Source organism: Pinus tabuliformis, chromosome 8 (assembly GCF_031772625.1).
Source record: "Pinus tabuliformis cultivar Carrire ecotype Pingquan chromosome 8, CPIR1, whole genome shotgun sequence".
NCBI classification, from domain to species: Eukaryota; Viridiplantae; Streptophyta; class Pinopsida; order Pinales; family Pinaceae; genus Pinus; species Pinus tabuliformis.
The window spans coordinates 1,145,904,120-1,145,919,257 of NC_142294.1; positions in this window are offsets into that span (position 1 = coordinate 1,145,904,120).

Sequence of the window (15,138 nt, forward strand, 5' to 3'; positions counted from 1 at the left end):
ATACCACATGTCCAAAACACCATAACTCACTTCATAGGATAGTTGTTTATATAATATTTTTTTAATTAATCAATTTAATCAAAAGCTCAAAAAAGACGGAAGTACTATTTGAACTTTGATTTGTGTATACTACTATGAATATTTTGTGAAAGTTAAATTTATATTATCCACTTAATAATCACTGACAAATACTTAAAATTATAAAAACCCTTTTCCAAAATAAACAAACTTACCAAATAAATATTAATTTTTTTTTCCATATTTACATTTTAATTTTAATTGCTTTTCCATATTTACATTTTCATTATTGATTACTTTTTGTGAAATATCATCATTGATTTATGTTTCTATTTATTATATATCCGTTAACATTCGACTGGGTTTATGTATTAAAAAAATTTGCAGAGGAATATGTGATATGGTAACAGTGCATGACATTTTTTATTTTTTTTTACAATATTTGCGAGGATTCTTGATAAGTTCCATCACAATATTGTAGGTATCGACATAAGTGATGTCTGAGGCAGCAACTCTGAATTGAGTTGGTGCAGGAGGTTCTTGAGGGGGACATTCAACATTTTGATCCATCCATTCCCATCTTCCCGACATGACCCTCCATTCTTTCTCCTTAGAAATGGGATGCACCCAGCAGGACCGACTCTATTGAACACGATTTTACGTGCGCGGATCTGATAGATTCTCTCCTCAAAATTTCCATTTCCATGTTACCATAATGGATAATTTTCTTATTTTTTATTTTTTTTTAAGATAAATTATGAATTTGAATAGCTGTATAACTTTAATTTTTTTTATTTAAAATAGAGACCTGAGTTTGTTTATTCAGTTTTTTAATTTCTGGTGAATTGTGTTGAAATATAATGGGTTGAAATTACAAATTTGAATTATGTAATTCCATTATTTAAAATTTGTGATTAAAAGTTAATTTTATTTATATATTTAAAATTGTATTATAAATAATAAAAAATTATAATTTTTTTCAAAATTATTTAAATAATATAAAACATAATTAGTATTAATTACTCCTAGTTAGGTCACTTCAAGTTAATAGTTTAAATAGTAAAATCTAAATTTAGTAACCGTTAATCAAAGTGACATGAATTAAGATAAACATAATTAACATTTTAAACATATTTTTAAAAGATTTTGCATTATTTTTCAAGAAGATTTTCCATGAATTTTTTGGATCCATTTAATCTTGTATCCTCAAGTGATTTAATAAATTCTAATTTAGAAAGCCTGATTCAAATAATTTCATTGTTCTTCATGATACTGAAAATAGGTATAGTATTTTTCTTATGGCGAAGTTGTTGATTAAAAAGATTAAGAGTGATTGAGAATTTTAAAAAGAAATAAAAAGAGAGTACATGAGAGATTTTAAAAAAAAATTGTAAATTTGTGATTTTGTCTTGGTTCATTATTATTATTTTTGGAAAGTGAATTATTTCTCTCATTTCTAAATGAGTTAAAATACAAATATATCATTATTATTTTTGGAAAGTCAATGAACATTTTTAAAAGGTTTAAAATAGAAATATAATTTATTTTAAATTACTATTTAAGAGTTATGTGTATGAATTTTTTTTTAGTGATTTTTATTTTCCATTACCTTTTATTTTTTCTGGTAAAATATATTATTATAATATTAATGTAAATATTTGTTTTACTGCAACTAAACAAATTATTATTATTTTTTGTTTATTATAAACTGTTCTTGAATTAAGTTATGGAAAAATGAATTTTTCAACTATTAGTAAATGTTGTTTCTTTTCTTTAATTAGTTATGAGAGGCAATTATCTTCCAAGAAAACAAAATATATTTGTTTTACTGCAACTAAACAAATTATTATTATTTTTTGTTTATTATAAATTGTTCTTGAATTAAGTTATGGAAAAATGAATTTTGCAATTATTAGTAAATGTTGTTTCTTTTCATTAATTACTTATGAGAGGCAATTATCTTCCAAGAAAACAAAATCTTGGGGTATTTACTGAAGAGATCAAAAGGATAGGGGTTTCTGAGATCAGTAAGAGGAAAGAGGAAAAAGAACTGTGCTGAGAGGTCAGACAGCCTATGATAGCTACATCTAGTTAAGACCAAATAGCTCGATGAACACTTAGTCTCTTAGAAGATAAGTGATTTTCCGTGGAATCAGGGATAGCATGGGGGGAGATTTGTTGGTATAGTAAAAACAAGGTGCAGGTCTAATGCAGACCAAATTCTAGGAAGCAACATATTCAAATAAGTGATAATCTTCTTGGTAGGTAAAGCATAGAAACAATTAGATAAATAAGTCTTTATTCTGAGTTTATTGAATGATTTAAACACTTTAATATGGTTGATTTTAGGAAGGTTTTAGGAAGGTATCATTAGGTTATCTTCCATTTAAAAGATAGATTTCTTCTTCAAAGAGTTCCTAAATAATGAATTACATGAACAAAGCAAAGTAAAAAGGAACCATCTTTTCCAAATGAAATTTCAGAACAAATTTTAAGAGAAATAGCGAATACCCAAATATACAAACCAGGGAGAATAACTGATAACTAAAAAAGTTCCAGTAGTAAGTACACTTAATTACAGACAGAACTATATAACATAAATTGATAAATTCAACCAGAAAGAACTCCCAATAACCTTCACTCTATAGGAAATTAAGTAAAAAGACTCAGTTAGAAAGAATTACGGTAAAGAAGAAAAGTTTTCCTTACAAATAGTCTGCGTAATGAAAACATTAAAAAATATCAGAATCCTCTAATATTGCTTTTCTCAAAAAAAAAATATGAAATATCAGTAGTAAAAACCCTAGTGGCTATACATTCTAGCATGTTCAAGAAATTATAAAATTAGAACGGAAAGGTATGACATTAAAAGAAGCAAAGCTATTATGAAATAGTTGTAGCATCTAAGGATTGCTACTTCAATAACTAGTCTTTGTGCAAAAACGAAATGATGCATATAACAAATTGAGGAAAATCCCGAGCTATAACTAAACTCTGCACAGAACAATATTATGCATATTGCCATATATAAATTGAGAAATGAGAACTCGCAATCTCATATTTAACATTTAAATAAATATGCAAACCCTAGGGTAGAACTGAATGTTGTAATGGGTGTTTTTAGAGGCCTAAATTTCATTTCTTTCAGATTTCAATATCGATGCCTGCCGATCTCCACCCCAACCCCCGAATCTTATTTTCATTCTTACGGACGAGGGAGCAGAAGGTAAAACTGAGGCTAGGTACATGAAGGTGAGCGACCCCCCCGGTAGACTAAGAGCCAAGGGGAGAGCGTAAACCTGTATTCCCCGGCTCGTGCTAATTTCCAATGTCTCCAGTAGTCCGATTGTGAAACCCTGTAGATAAATAGATATAAAACTATCGTTCACAACGTCTCGACAGAGAAAGACTATAACAGTGAACTTGAAACATTTATTTATTAAATTTTCAAATGACTGTGCCTTATAAAAAATGGCAGCCTTAGAAAAGTGCCCAAACTTTCAATATATGAGTCAAAGCCGTAAGACTCTTATAGCTAATAAAAAGGCCCTTAGCAGTAGGAATCATAGCTCCAATAGACGAGAAAGTCTACACGACTCTAATATCAAAAATTATAAAAACCCCAGCTCCCTGGTCACAAGACCTTGCCATAGAAAGAGAACAAAAAGAAGTTAATTACCTAGTATAAGGTAGATTTGATCCCTTGGAAGATGAAGCCGGTAAGAGGGTTTTCTCCTCAGTGCCGACCCAAAACCTCTGCACCTAAAAAACCTTCCACCAAGATAGTGAAGAATCAGTGTTAGGAATTAATCTCAACAAGGGACTGTAATAATCTAACAAGAAGAAGTAGAATGCAGAAAATGCTAAAATATTACCATTGAGAAGCAGTTTGAAAAACCCTATCACAGCGGATTGAAACCCAGGGCTCTGAAGAAAGCTATGGCCGTATGACAGATAAGACAAAGTAACACCAAGATGCCGGAGCACGGAGCAGATAAACAAGTGAACCATGACTATGGGCGAAGTAACCAGGAGAACCAGAACCAAAATCATAAGACCCGAAACAAAGCCACAGTTCGTCAGAATTATGGAATGATACAATGACAGACAGAAGCCATACCACTGGGAAATGAAGGTCACTTCCCTCGAGCACCGTTCGATCCAATGAGTTGCTAAGAGCCATCGATGGGGAAGGAAGATTCCGAGGACAACACAGGATGTGGAAAGCTTGGTGTACATCGGGATGCCGCTTAGGCCAGGACAACTAGGACATTAAATACACATGAACCATATGACGGGCTTCGAGGCTGGGGCCAAATTTCATTTAAGTTCCAATACCAGTGTAGTACCAATATGTATAAATGTAGTTGATTGAAAATCAAGTTAAATCAATTACGCATGTAAACAAATTCCGCTATAAATCATGAACCAATTCATACATAGAAATTAAATTTTTTCCACTGTCATTTCATTTAAAGTTTAATAATGGACCTTGTCATTGGTTTTATAAGTTAATCATAGAAACTGATAATGCCAAAGAATTATCGAAAGTGAGTACTTTGGTGACATGTATTAAATTTGTTTTTATATATGATATTATTAATATATGGATGTGTTACATATGGTATCAGAGCGCTCAGGTTTCCAAAACTGAGACCTCTAGAATAAGGAATAACAAACTTAGTGTTGTGTACATAAGAGGCAGAAAACACCCCCGGATGCGGGTGATTAAGGCGATGGGACGGGAGTTGGGAGCTGGCCACATGCCGTCCCTCAGGCATCACGTGGCACCCCATGCGCGCAGATGGATAGGACATACCAGGTTTAAGACGAAGGGACCTGGGACAGTTAATGCCCGAAGAGTGCACTCGATCCAGAGCAACGCAGCAGTAATGGCGGATGGGATCCCGAGCAGGGTAGGTGAGGATGAGGAGAATAAAACTGGACTGGAGCAGGGAATGTGGGTCGTGTTGCATTCGGCTGGCCTCTCTGTCGTCGAAGCGGTCCCTTCTCAGACGGACGGGTCCATTACGAGCTTGGTTCTTGCAATTGATAGTCTGGTTCACTTGGCAGTTTGCTGGAAGTCTCATTCCACTATGGTGAGACCCCGACAGCGGATGCTGAGCCGTCGAGGCTCATCCAGAGGAGGGGGTTCGCGCAGACCTGAAAGGGATGATGCTGGGCATTGCTGCCACTGCAATCTAGCAAGCTCCATCGGAGCCATTCCCCTACACTCAGGCCAACACATGGATGCCGAGGCTTCTAGCTCGGCCACCTTGCCAGCTTTTGGCTCCACCATCTTCAATTTCACCAGCTCAACGATAAACCCTAGAATCAGTGCGCATGTTTCCATTCTGTTCATTAAGAATCCTCCTGAGGCGGATGACCCTGGGGAAGCAGAGCAGGCTCCGACAGCTGAGTTGGAGCAGGAAGAAAAGGGTCGGGTTACCATCGAGGAAAAATCCAAGCATTCCCAGAATGCTCCAAACGCGGTTATTGGGGAAGAGGAAGCGACCTCTCCTACTGAAGCTGAGCCGGATTACTACGGGTGGTGCCCAATTGTGGAAGAGCAACCGGATGAGCCGAATGACTAACCGCGCCAGCGCTCATGCTTCACCAGGTCGCTCCAGGTCCAGTCACCGTTTTCTGGTTTGTTGTCTGTTCAGTCAATGTTTTTTGGGATGTTAAAGCTGTTGAGTTTTTTTGTGTTAATGACGAGAGCAGTTACTGTTTCCCATGCGCGGGAAGACTTGGTTAGCTCCTTTTTGTCTAAGGCCCCTGCGCGGGCCACTGTCTATGGGCAGTCTTGGAATTTCAGTTTACTACCCCTGCGAGGGCTTGCTATGGGGGACTATGTCTTGGTTTCTGTCCGTCTTAGTTTTTGTCTCTGTCTGGTGCCCTTTGAAGGCAAGAGCATACTGGTTTCACCTGATGTAATTTTGAACTCTGTACATATTTAATAGATTAGCCTTTTTACCAAGAAAAAAAAAAGAGGCAGAAAACAGTCAGCATGAGGCAAACTGGGAATCTACCACACGGTTCCATATTGGGAACAGGACCGACATCATTTCAGGAAGGCAATCCTAAGGTTTGGGTGCAGCTGGGCGATGAGCCGCAAAATCCCAACACAGATATCCGGGTGATTGTCCAAGAATTGAAAGGTGAAATGGCCCGACTCCGGGCGGACAACAAAATATTGATGCAGGAATAAGAAAAGATTCTGAAAAGCATATCGGATAGACAGAATCATCGGCCACTAGTTCCCATCCCTGAGCACGGCGATACGACTAGGGGACAAGAGTTACGAACTGAAAATGTGGAAACAGTTGGAGGTGAAGAAAACCAAAAAGAAGAATCAGGTAATGTGTCTGATCACAAGACTCATAAGAAGTAGAAAATTGAACTCCAAGGGGAGTTTCAAAAAATCAAGCCTCCTCTCTTCGATGGTGAGCAAGAAGAGGTGGCGAAAGCATGGTTGGTTAATATGAACAAGTATTTCTAGCTATACGAGTATGATTACAATTTGAAGGCCCGTCTGGCCATTTTCCAGCTTCAAGGGAAGGCCACACTATGGTGGGAGGAAGTAAAAACAATCTGTGGGGTCAATGAGAAAAACATAACTTGGGAGAAATTTTAGAAATTCTTTAAAGAAAAATATCTAACCGAAAGATTTTATGATGAGAAAGCAAAATAATTTCATGATCTCTGCCTAGGCCAAATGACCATGGATGAGTTTATAACAAAATTTACATCATTATTGTGATACGTTCCTTATATTCGTGAAGAAAAAGCTAAAGTACAGCGGTTTATCAGCAGCCTTCCGATGTTCATGAAGGAATGGCTGGAATTCAACAACCCAAAAACCATGGACGAAGTCATTCAAAAAGCACAGATTTGCTATCAGCAAAATAAACCAAAGGGAGATTCGAGCAAAAAGGTGGGCTGACAAAAAGGGTAGTAAATTTATTCCCAACACAAGGGGAATAAGGGCACCAACAACAAAGGATTATTTAAAGGTCAAACTAATTGAAATGTGAATAAGCCCAGATTTAAAGTACCAGGTGAAACCAAGACAAATAAGCAAGCTGGCAGAAATGAAGCAGAAATAACTAACAGACCACCTGTATAATGTTGGGGATGCGAAGGCCCGCATTATGTCAAAAATTGTCCTCACCGCAAGGGAGCAGATCAGATCTCACAAATTCAAGAGGCATCTACTATGGGAGAAGTGGCAAGGAGCATCCCTAAAATTAATGCAGCTCTTGAAGATCATCAGGAAGAGTTTCAGCCAACCATGGTTGAATTTGAAGGTACTATTTTTTACCAGACCTGTTCTATTTTAATAGATCCCAGGGCCACTTTAAGTTACATTAGTCCCAGGATAGTGGAACGATGTAAATTACAAGATGTTAAATTTAAAAACCCATGGTTAGTACAGCTAGGCACAGGATCAAAAAGGAGAGTTTTTTCTAAAGTAAGCAACTGCCCTTTAAAATTATATAGTCAACCTATTATAGTTGATTTGAATGTGTTACCCCTGGGGTCATACGACATTCTTATAGGCATGGAATGGTTGGAGAAACACTGGTCCCTAATAAATTGTAAAACAAAGACTATTAGCTACTGAGATGAGGTAGGGGAGAGACAGGAAATTCAAGGTGTTCAGAAACCTCTGCAATTAAGGCCTATAACAACCTCCCAATTAGCCAAATGCATCAGAAAAGGTTGTCAAGTTTATGCAATACAAGTAGGGTATGCTGACTCTAAAGATAAATCTGTATCACTAGAAAATATACCTGTGATACAAAATTTTCCAGATGTATTTCCCGAAGAAATACCAGGCCTACCCCCAAAGAGAGACATAGATTTTACCATTGAGCTAATTCTAGGAGCTGCCCCAGTTTCCCGAGCACCTTACCGAATGAGCATACCCGAGATAACATAATTAAAAATGCAACTCCAAGAGTTGCTTGATAAAAAGTATATCTACCCCAGTGTGTCCCCTTGGAGAGCTCCGGTATTATTTGTTAAAAAAAAAGACGGAACCCTACGGATGTGCATGGATTACTGCTAGCTAAACAAGCTAACCATTAAAAAAAAATACCCCCTTCCCCATATAGATGAGCTATTTGACCAAGTGAAAGGTGAAACCATATTCTCAAAGATTGATCTCCGCTTTGGGTATCATAAAATCAGAATAAAGGAGGGAGATATTGCAAAAACTGCATTCAGGACGCGTTATGGACATTATGAGTTCATGGTTTTACCATTTGGGCTAACTAACGCCCCAGCAACCTTCATGTGTATCATGAACAACATATTCCATCAATTCTTAGATAAATTTGTATTAATCTTCATTGATGACATACTGATCTACTCTCAGAACGTGGAAGAACATAAGGAGCATCTTTGTATTGTTCTACAAGTCCTAAGAGAACATCAACTATACGCCAATTACAGTAAATGTGATTTCTTTAAGGAGAAAATCCAATACTTGGGACATGTCATCACCAAAGATGGAATTTCCGAAGATCCGAAAAACATAAGAACAATTATGGAATGGCCGGTACCAAAGGATGTAGCCGACATAAGATCATTTATGGGCCTAGCAGGTTACTATCGGAGATTTGTGGAGGGTTTCTCTAGAGTGGCATATCCTATTACCTCTCTACAAAAGAAAGGAAAAGCTTTCAAATGGACCCCCGACTGTCAAAGGAGCTTTGATCAACTCAAGCATCTTCTTACCACAACACCTATTATGAGCATTGTTGATCCCAACAAAGAATATGTGGTTTGTACGGATGCTAGTAAGGAAGGTGTAGGTGGCGTATTAATGCAAGAAGGCAGAGTGGTTGCCTACGAATATAGGAAGCTTAAAGAGTATGAACAAAAGTATTCAACATATGACTTGGAGCTGACAGCGTCATTCATGCTTTAAAAATGTGGCAGCATTACCTATTAGGTAAGAGATTTCTGTTGATGGTTGATCACCATAGTCTGATTAATTACTTCAAACAACCAACTTTACATGTCAAGCAAGCTCGTTGGGTAGATTTCCTAAGTGAGTTCGATTTTGAAATCAAACATTTGAAAGGAAAAGAAAATCAGGTGGCAGATGCTTTAAGTTAGAAGGTAAATTGTTTATATGAAATTTCTTTTAGTGAATCACAAACTACCTTTTTTGGGCAGATTCAAGAATCATCCATGCAGGATTCCACATATAAATATTTATGGCAGCAAGCAAAAATTCCAAATAGCCATGAACAACAATTGGGTTATGAAATAAATGCAGAAAATTTGTTGATTTATAGGAAGAGGATATATGTGCCTAACCAACAACATCTTAAAAATTTAATTTTAGATGAATATCATAAGATTCCTTATGCAGGCCATCCCAGATACCAGAAAATGATTTCTGCCCTGCGGAAGGAATTTTTCTGGTCTGGTATGAAGAAGGAGGTGGCAGAATATTTAGTCAGGTGCCTAGAGTGCCAGCAAATGAAAGTTGAACACCAACATCCAGCAGGATTACTTCACCCTCTGCCTATCCCAGAATGGAAATGGGAAACTATATCTATTGATTTCATTACCAGGCTACCTAAATCAAGAAAGAAAAACGACTCCATCCTAGTGGTGGTGGACAAATTGAGAAAATCTTCTCATTTTATACCTGTCCAGTCAACTTATAAAGTAGTCCAAATTGCTAACACTTTTATGCAGAACATTTTTAAACTACACGTAATCCCCAAGATGATCATTTACAACCGAGATGTAAAATTTACATCAACCTTCTAGAAAGCCATCTTTGACGGATTAGGCGCACAACTGCACTTCAGTACTGCATACCATCCACAAACGGATGGGCAGACTGAGCAAGTAAATCAAGTTGTTGAAGACATGTTGCAGACTTATGTGATGTAGCAGCCCACTAAATGGGAAGATTATCTACACTTGGTGGAATTTACCTATAACAATGGGTACCATGCATCCTTACTGATGAGTCCCTTTGAGGTATTATACGGGCACAAGTGCAGGACACCTTTGAGTTGGAGTGGGCCGGAGGATAAGTTGTTGCTAGGGCCAGACATGTTAAAAGAGATGGAAGGAAATGGTGAAAAAGGTACGAATCAATTTAAAGGCTGCTCAGGACCGGCAAAAGAAATTTTATGATCGGAAGAGGAACTTCCAGGAATTCCAAGTAGGGGATCATGTCTACATTCAAGTACAAGCCAAGAAAAGCACCTTGCAATGGATCAGATGTGCTAAATTAGCACCCTAATATTGCGGACCTTTCCAAATCTTGGCTCGAATCGGACCGGTGGCTTACCAATTTGCCTTACCCACTCACATTCATGTACACAATGTCTTTCACGTTTTTCTACTTAAGAAAAATGTTTATGATGCTAATCATGTAATCAAATGGCAAGACATTCAGGTAATATATTATTGTAATATCCTTGTTAATGTAAATATTTGTTTTACTGCAACCAAACAAACTATTATTTTATTTTGTTTATTATAAATTGTTCTTGAATTAAGTTATGGAAAGATGAATTTTGCATTTATTAGTAAATGTTGTTTCTTTTGATTAATTAGTTAAGAGAGGCAATTATATGTTCCAAGAAAACAAAATCTTGGGGTATTTACTAAAGAGGATAGGGGTATCTGAGATCAGTAAGAGGAAAGAGGAAAAAGAACTGTGTTGAGAGGTCGGACAATCTGTGATAGCTACGTCTCGTTAAGACCAGATAGCTGGATGAACACTTAGTCTCTAAGAAGAGAAGTGATTTTCCCTGGAATTGGGGATAGAACGGGGGGAGATTTGATGGTATAGTAAATCTCATGGTAGGGAGGAAAACAAGGTGCAGGTCTAGTGCAGACCAAATTCTGGGAAGCAACATATTTAGATAAGTGATAATCTTCTTGGTAAAGCATAGAAGCAATTAGATAAATAAGTCTTTATTTTTAGTTTATTGAATGATTTAAACACTTTAGTCTGGTTGATTTTAGGAAGGTATCAATAGGTTATCTTCTATTTAAAAGATAGATTTCTTCTTCAAAGAGTTCCTAAATAATGAATTACATGAAGGAAAGTAAAAAGGAACCATCTTTTCCAAATGAAATTTCAAAACAAATTTTAAGAGAAATAGTGAATACCCAAATACAAACCAGGGAGAATAAGTGATAACGGAAAATGTTTCAGTAGTAAGTACAGTTAACTACACATAGAATTATATAACATAAATTGATAAATTCAACAAGAAAGAATTCCCAATAACCTTCAATCTATAGGAAATTAAGCACAAAGACTCAAGTAGAACGAATTACCGTAAAGAAGAAAAGTTTTCCTTACAAATAGAAAGAGCCCATACAGGGTATAGTTATTTTGTCCGCGTAAATGAAAACATTAAAAAATATCAGAATCCTCTATTATTGCTTTTCTCCGAAAAATAGGAAATATCAGTCGTAAAAACCCTAGTGGCTATACATTCTAGCATGTTCTGGAAATTATAAAATTAGAATGGAAAAGTATGACATAAAAAGCAGCAAAGCTATTATGAAATAGCCGTAGCATCTAAGGATTGCTACTTCAATAACTAGTCTCTATGCAAAAACGAAATGATGCATATAACAAACTGAGGAAAATCCCGAGCTATAACTAAACTATGCGTAGAACGATATTATGCATATTGCCATATATAAACTAAGAAATGAGAACTCACAATCTTAGATTTAAAATTTAAATAAATACGCAAACCCTACTGAAACCCTGTAGATAAATAGATATAAAACTATTGTTCACAACGTCTCGACAAAGAAAGACTGTAACAGTGAAATTGAAACATTTATTTATTAAAGGTTCAAATGACTGTGCCTTATACAAAATGGCGGCCTGAGAAAAGCACCCAAACTTTCAATATATGGGCCGAAGTCAAAATACTCTTATAGCTAATAAAAAGGCCCTTAACAGTAGGAATTATAACTCCAATAGCCAAGAAATTCTACACGACTCTAATATCAAAAATTATAAAAACCCTTGGTCGCAAGACCTTGCCATAGAAAGAGAACAAAAAGAAGTTAAATACCCGGTACAAGGTAGATTCAATCATTTGCAAGATGAAGCCGGTAATAGGGTTTTCTCCTCAGTGCCGACCCAAAACCTCTGTACCTGAAAAACCTTCCACCAAGACAGTGAAGAATAAGTGTTAGGAATTAATCTCAGCAAGGGACTATAACAAGAAGAAGTAGAATGCGTAAAATGTTAAAATCTTACCATTGAGAAGCAGTTTGAAAAATCCTATCACAATCGATTGAAACCCAGGGCTCTGAAGAAAGCTATGGTAGTATGACAGATAAGCCAAAGTAACACCAAGATGCCAGAGCACAAAGCAGATAAATAAGCGAACCACAACTACGGGCAAAGTAACCAGGAGAACCAGAACCAAAATCATAAGACTCGGAATAGAGCCACGGTTCATCGGAATTCTGGAATGATACAATGACAAACAGAAGCCATACCACTGGGAAATGAAGGTCAGTTCCCTCAAGCACCATTTGATCCAACGGGTCGCTAAGAGTTGTCAATGGGGAAGGCAGATTCTAAGGACAACGCAAGATGTGGACAACTTGGTGTACATCGAGCTGCCACCTAGGCCAGGACAACCAGGACATTAAATACGCATGAACCATATGGCGGACTTCGAGGCTGGGGCCAAATTTCATTTAAGTGCCAATACTAGCGTAGTACCAATATGTATAAATGTAGTTGATTGAAATCAAGTTAAATCAATTACGCATGTAAACAAATTCTGCCATAAATCATGAACCAATTCATACATAGAAATTAAAGTTTTTCCACTGTCATTTCATTTAAAGTTTAATAATGGATCTTGTCATTGGTTTTATTGGTTAATCATAGAAATTGATAATGCCAAAGAATTATCGAAAGTCAGTACTTTGGTGACATGTATTATTATTTTTTTATTTTATATGATATTATTAATATATGGATGTGTTACAATTATTTTTAGGCCATTAAGATTAAAATGAGATTAGGTGTAGAAGAAATCAAGTAGTCTATGTGGTTGTGACTTGAGATCAGAAGGATCAACTTATATCCAATTGGAAGGATGATGCAGCAACATTGTTTCTCATTCAATAAGGCTTGAATGACAATATTATTCTCAAAATTTCAACAACAACTAGGTCCAAAGAAAGCTTGGAATATTTTGGAAATGATATAGAGTGAATGTGGGAGCAACACCAATCAATCGAGCATAAGATTTTAATATTGCAATAATAAAGTATTTGAAGACCTTGTGAAAGAGCCTCTAGAAGAGAATGTATATAAGACATGTAGCCTACAATTGCCCTAAACATTACATAGAAATTTATTGAAAAGATTGTAGAAGAATAATGTGACTTTGTGTGAAATGTAAAGTTTCATCATGATGTATAAAGTGAAGGTCCTTGTGGAGAGACATGTGTGGAAGATGAAATTGAAGTTGGAGATGATAAAATTGAAACCACCTTTGCAACATTAGCAACACGTGAAGATACTCTAGTAGTGAAAGTTGAATTTGATTATTTGAAGAGTCGTTTGAAAATCCTAGGTATGATAAATATGAAAGTGGTTTTGGGAAAGTTACCAAAGTTGTTCAAACATTGCAACAGGAGATGAAATAAAATGAAGTTGTTTTTCATGTTACAAAGGTTGATAGAAAAATTCAATCAGAAATAGCTAAACTACAAGCACTACAAGCACGTGAAAATAATCTAGTAGTGAAAGTTGAATTTGTTTATTTGAAGAGTCACTTGAAAAGCCTAGGTATGGTAAAGATGAAAGTGGTTTTGGAAAAGTTACCAAAGTTGTTCAAACATTGCAACAGGGGATGAAATAAAATGAATTTGTTTTTCATGTTACAAAGGTTGATAGAAAAATTCAATCAGAAATAGTTGAACTACAAGCACGTGAAAATAATCTAGTAGTGAAAGTTGAATTTGATTATTTGAAGAGTAGCTTGAAAATCCTAGGTATGATAAAGATGAAAGTGGTTTTGGAAAAGTTACCAAAGTTGTTCAAACATTGCAACAAGAGATGAAATAAAATGAAGTTGTTTTTCATGTTACAAAGGTTGATAGAAAAATTCAATCAGAAATAGCTAAACTACAAGCACTACAAGCACGTGAAAATAATCTAGTAGTGAAAGTTGAATTTGTTTATTTGAAGAGTCGCTTGAAAAGCCTAGGTATGATAAAGATGAAAGTGGTTTTGGAAAAGTTACCAAAGTTGTTCAAACATTGGAACAGGGGATGAAATAAAATGAAGTTGTTTTTCATGTTACAAAGGTTGATAGAAAAATTCAATCAGAAATAGTTGAACTACAAGCACGTGAAAATAATCTAGTAGTGAAAGTTGAATTTGATTATTTGAAGAGTCGCTTGAAAATCCTAGGTATGATAAAGATGAAAGTGGTTTTGGAAAAGTTACCAAAGTTGTTCAAACATTGCAACAGGGGATGAAATAAAATGAAGTTGTTTTTCATGTTACAAAGGTTGATAGAAAAATTCAATCAGAAATAGTTGAACTACAAGCACGTGAAAATAATCTAGTAGTGAAAGTTGAATTTGATTATTTGAAGAGTCGCTTGAAAATCCTAGGTATGATAAAGATGAAAGTGGTTTTGGAAAAGTTACCAAAGTTGTTCAAACATTGCAACAGGAGATGAAATAAAATGAATTTGTTTTTCATGTTACAAAGGTTGATAGAAAAATTCAATCAGAAATAGTTGAACTACAAGCAGTTGTACAAGAAGCACTGGATGAAAAAGGCAACTAAAAGCTAAAGAAAAAGACAAAATACACAAATTATGCAATATAGACTAGTTTTTGAATTGATCTCAAGCATTGTAATGGTAGTTGAGGCTCATACGGGCAAGCTTACTCCAAATCACTCCTAATTAGTTGGCAGTGTCTAGTATATAGTTTAAATTCAAGCAAAAAGTTGTCATGCATGAATTAGTGTAGCCATAATTAACATTCTAAAGATTTTCTATAAATTTTTTGGATCTATTTAATCATATACCCTCACACAATTTAATGAATTTGAATTAAAGACAA